This window comes from Chenopodium album, chromosome 10 (assembly GCF_948465745.1).
Source record: "Chenopodium album chromosome 10, dcCheAlbu1.1, whole genome shotgun sequence".
NCBI lineage: Eukaryota > Viridiplantae > Streptophyta > Magnoliopsida > Caryophyllales > Amaranthaceae > Chenopodium > Chenopodium album.
Genome location: NC_137843.1, coordinates 15,546,109 through 15,552,140, shown reverse-complemented (window position 1 = coordinate 15,552,140; position 6,032 = coordinate 15,546,109). Strand labels below are relative to the sequence as shown.

Sequence of the window (6,032 nt, the reverse complement as noted above, 5' to 3'; positions counted from 1 at the left end):
TGGGTATGCTAGTAATGGTGAAATTTTTTCCATGGAGGCGGATGCACAATGCTCCGTGCATCCGTTTTCTTTTTAAAAAGACGGAATGAACGTTTAGTTGTTCAGTAAAGAACATACAGTTATTTTATAAAGAACATCTAGCTTTATAAAGAACATCAGATATAGTTGTATTGTAATGAACATATAGTTGTTTTGTAAATAACATATAACTATTTTGTAAAAAAAAAATCAAACTTTATGTTCTTTATATATATCTAAAGAACATCCGTAATATTACTAAAGATCATGATAATTAGAGGTGGTCAACTTCAGCCCGGCCCTATCCGGCTCGAAAATAAGGCGGGTTTGGGCAAGCCAAAAAATGAATTTTTAGTTAAAAATCCAAACCTGACCTGAAAAAAGCCCAAAAAGCCCGCTATATTTTCCGAGTTTAGGCACGAGATATTATGTTAAAACCCGACCCGACCCGAATTTTTGATCACCTATAATGATAATTTAATGTAATGAACATTATTTATATTCGACCACCATAATCTAAAGACAAAATTCAAAGAACATTTCAAAATAAAAAATTAACATTATGTCACAAATAAAAGTACATCACAAATAAAAGTATATTATACTAACAATCAAAGAACACGAAGATAAAGAAGATTATTTAACATTTTATAACATGTTCTTTTCACTTTAACTGAATGTTCTTTACATTTCTATACAATGTTCTTTACAATTCTATAACATGTTCTTTTCACTTTAACTAAATATTCATTACATTTCTATACAATGTTCTTTTCGCTTTTTTTTGAAAGGGATGCAGTATGCGGATCATGCATCTCCTGCAGGAACTACAATGCTACCAAGGGAGACATCCATTCATATTCACGTTGAATATTTGCTAATAAAGGGTACATTATATCATTATCAAGAAACATAGAGTTACATAATTACATTGGAATTTGTCTAATAATGGATTAATTAAGATAATTGTAATAACCAAACTAATATTGAATAGTCAAAATTATCAGGATTGAATAGCAATCAAATTATTTCAATTCAAACATCAATATATATATATATATATATATATATATATATATATATATATATATATATATATATATATATATATATATATATATATATATATTATTACGTCCCTAAATTACATTCCTATTTCTAGCATTTATTCCTCACATAATAGAGAAAATAGGAATGTAATTTAGGGACAGAGAGAGTACTCCATTAAATTAATATTAGTAATTTTAGATATTCTCACAAGAACTTTTCAGTTTTGTAGGTTATATATTTTTGTTTTGGTAAAAATATTCTATTGAGTCAAAGTGATAGATTGTTCTTTTATGATGATATTGCAAGATTAATCAACGAGTTAATGTCGTTTTAGTTTTAGTCATGTTCAAAGGGCGGGGAATACATACATTGTCATACCTTAATTGCTTTGAATTTGTATGGTTAGACACCTTCCTTCAAAGTTTATACAACATTAATTGGTGGATATTGATTTACTTTAATTATCCATATAAATCCAACATTTATTTTTCTCTTAAAATAATCGTCAAGTAAGATGCAAAACAAATACAATGGCTATAATTTTTGGGTAACCACCAAAAAGTCTTCATATGCGTAAAGCTTTAAGAATTAACATGAATGCAATCTTAGCTATCATATATAATTGATTGATGAAATACTTTACATGCATGATGCATCACGTCTTTATAGAGCTAGCTAGCTATTTATTAGTAAGCTAATTAAATGCTGAGCTTGTTATCAATAAAAAGAAAAGTCTTTGATCAAAACATTACTTCATTAAAATCTTTTTCTGATTTTGGTTAATGTAAATTGCAATTCTATTAGTTGTAGCCTTGTCATTGTCTTCGATCATTTTATACACTTATATATGTGTTATACTATATGTATGTATATAAAACCTTAGTCACTATCAACTGCTTAGTCTAACGACTTAGAAGTTAGACCAAAAAAAAACGAAAAAAAAAATAAAAAATAAAATCCCAACAAATAAAACAGGTAGTACTTGCTGTACTTCGTATATTAACTTGCTTTGACTAAATTCTTTATTCCCCATAATAACTTATATTAAATAAATATATAAACACCATTTCCATGGAATTTCGTTACATCCATTACATATTATATATAAACCCCCTGCAAATAACATAACGTAGCCGTAAGCTTACAAGATAATAGGCTACAATTCAATTGGAAGAATATATATATTTGCCTAAATTTATCCTCTTTCCTTTGATATATACAATGAGTTCCTACAACAATCAAGCCCCTTCTAAGGCATCCCAGTATCCTCCTGAAGGAGAATGGAGCACCGGCTTCAATGACTGTTGCATTGATCACGATCTTTGTAATGCTTTTGCTCAACTCCTTCAATTCCTCGTTTTGTTTCTCCTTGTGATATTTTCCTTTATTTACTTTGTTTCGTATTTGTATGACTTGTGTAACAAATTGTGTCGATATCAGCTAGCTAAGTTTGTATAGTGGGGCAGTCATGTAATCAAATCTCGTCTAATCAATGATGACACATGTAATTCTTCAATTTTGTAGGCTTGAAGACATGTTTTTGCCCTATGATCACCATGGGAGAGATTGCAGAAATTATTGATGGGGGCACAACAAGTAAGCAATAAAATACTGTACTACGACTAGTTTAGTATATTTTCTTTGAACTTTGACATTTTAATTAGTAGGTCACGGTTGCGTTACATCATGCATGTTGTATGGTTCATTTTTAATCTGCTGCCGTCTTTCTCGCTTTATTTTTCTTACGTTCATTTGCTATTCACATAATAATTCCTTGATGATGATGATTTTTAGTTGATTAGAAGATTTTGAACGGTAGTTAATTACATAACGTGGAAGTCTTGTTGCAAAGTTCATCACCTATAGACTTGGTCAATAGTCAATACTCAAGAAATGCTTGGAACTAGCTAAAATTATTATCTTAAGAAAAATAATAAATAAATAAATCAAAATAAAAATTGATGTAACAAATTATTTACTAGAATTCAATAATTAATGCGCTATGTGGAGGAAATACAAGTTAATCAGGCTGATTGACAAACTCATCCAATCAGGGCCTATTTTAGTCTTTTCAATGATTTAGTTGGGGGTAATTCTGTAACTGTAGCAAGATGTTCCTCAAACGGCTGAATGACATGGCAAATTGTTGACTAACGTTGGGGATAGTCAATACCGTAACCTCCATCTGCATTTCGTGAATCACTTTCCCTTTTCAAACCATTAGAGGAATTCCCCAAATTGAATTTCCTCCGCAATTCGAAATCCAATTCATCCCAGCAATTGACTACACTACCACATACCATAACAGATCTATTAACTACACTTTAACAATTCAATTCAACACACACAAAAAATAAAAAAAATAAAGATAAAAAAAAAAAAAAAAAAAAAAAAAACCCTGTACAACCGAATAATGCTGTCGGAGTTTGTAATTCTCTGAGGATCATCTTCTTCTATGGAATACGGTTCTCTTCCACTCTTGTGCAGTAATGTGTAACAACGAAGATCCAGATGAGAATGTAGGAGTGAAATAGCTTTTTTTCTAATTTTTGGGAATTAAAAGAGTAACGACGCTACTACCTCCGTTTCAAACGTCCATAATCATGCCCTTAGTTTCTCACAGTTGAAGTCCGTACTTTGCATTAATATAATATTTATCCTGACATACCATGGCCCACCAAGTAGACTGATTTACAAATATTTGTAGATCAGCCTGATCGACTGGGGCTGTCTCGCGCTATGTGTGATGCCACACATGAGCCTTACGAGCTCAAGATCGAGGTGCATGCACTTGTACTTAGCTTGAAGTCAGCATTATACTTTGCGCATGTTGAAGAAACTTCTCAAACAACACATGTAAGTATCCCACATTAAAAAAAGAATAGAGAGTTAAAATACTTAATAAGGCTAAAGCTACTCCTTTTATTGTCATATGCTTTTAAGATGGAACTACCTTAGACTTGTAAAGTGGACTCTCTCTTAATGACGGGTATAGCCCAGACCCATATTTAACAACAAACTTGATCCTTTGATAAGTGGTTTCCTTTGTAAGTATACTTTGATAGTTGTTCTGTCAATCATGGTTAAAAAACTGTTGCTGATGGTTGTATGGTTACTTTACAATTTATATATAGCCCAGCAGAAAGCATGCTGCCTTTATACTTTTCTTCCAACCGGATGGAAAGCAATGTACGCAGCTGGATATAGAAGAAGACTCAGGGAAATGTTTAAATTGCCACAGGAGCCACACAATGATTGTCTAGTTCATGAATGTTGCTGTGTGTGCGGCCTTACCCAAGAGTACCGCGAGCTTAAGAATCGTGGAGCTGATCCTTCCTTAGGTACGCTTATCTTATACTCCCTTTGTCCTGAATTAATAACTCTTCATGATTAAAGATATGCCATGATTTAGTGTTATATCTTTTACCGAGGATAGTGTGAGATCCATCCTTTCTCTTCAACATTTTTGAATAGGTTGGCAAGGAAATGTGGAGAAATGGAATAGGGAAGGACTCAGAGAGCCACCAATCCCAACTCGCATGGCTCGCTGCTAGCTACCCCTGCTTCATTCCCAAAACATTGTACAAACAAATGTAATCATCGCTTACTTCTTGTGTGTTTATGTATAAATGTGTAATATACTTATATATTACTATAACTGAACTATTTTCGTCATGATGATCAATTATGAAGCTTAATAATTCAATTGGTTTGATGATTTGTTTGGCAAAGCAGTCCTTAGTTGTACAAATTACAATTACTTTGTTCATTCTGTTATGATTCATGTAATTGCTTGCATTTTTTGAAAGGTATGCTGTAGACCCTTAATTAGCCTCCAGGGATCAAACCCCGATCATTCATACACTGGCTGTATATAGAATTGCATGTTTGTATATGTCATGCACTTACACCTAAGCTAATACTGTAAATAGTAGTGATATTGAAATTGTCTAAACACCCAAAAAAAAAAACCCAAGACACCATCATATATATATATATATATATATTTTGAGAAAAACTAATTCAGCATATATATTTTACACAATGCATTGCAACTAGTAATAAATTAATAATACCTTTCATGCCTTGCTTCTTGTTAGCAAGAGAACTTACATAGCCGTATAATACTGTGTTACATAGCCGTGCACGCTAAAAATTAGTGTTGTCAGAAAGGATCTAAACACTGTAAAGATAACTATTACAAAATTAGAGAAATGAAGTACCTTACCCTCATCCTGCCATTGATGATTGTCCAGTCATTCTTCTGACATCCATATTGACCAAAAAAGATCCTGAGGTTTCTGAAGAAATAAGTCCAGCTATCTATGCTCTCTGTGTCAACAAAACTATAGGCTATGGACAAAAATTTCATGATTCCCATCAATTGCAAGTAAAATTAGCATAATCCCTTTGTAATAACCACTAGGATGTGCACCATCTACTCCTATGATGGGTTTGTAGCCCCCAAGAATCCTTTCGCCTGGGCTGCAAAACATATGAAACAAGCCTTGAATTTTGAACCCTGATCCCCACTGTCAGTCCATGTAATAAGAGCATATGACCCAGGATTTGTGGCCTTAATCATCTCTACATACTTTGGTCGTAGCAGTGCATAAGACTAAGCAAAACCACCATGTATTTGCTCTCTAGCTAATGCCTTCACTTTGTAGAACAATCTCAGCTTAACATTATGATCTTGTATCTTTCCATGCACACTCTATGCAATGACTCAACTAGAATATCTGGGTTTGCCTCCAATTCTTGCAACAAATGTCTACAAAGCCATACTGAAGAGACCATAGGATTCTCTTCAAGCCTCCCAAAAGTTCTATGTTCTCTTTCTAGTTTCTTTATAGCCCAGCAGAATTTATCAATAAGGACAGTGGCATGAATCCTCCAGTTGCAATCACCCATTAAACATCTTGTTGTGTATCTGTGATTGTCAGCATAGTGAACTGACGCTG

The 6,032-nt window shown here is 32.8% G+C and overlaps 1 pseudogene; it reads left to right on the top strand.

The window, feature by feature from the left end:
- Positions 1–2,289: 2,289 nt before the first annotated feature.
- On the top strand, positions 2,290–5,473 carry LOC145564924 (uncharacterized; annotated as a pseudogene).
- Positions 5,474–6,032: the final 559 nt, after the last annotated feature.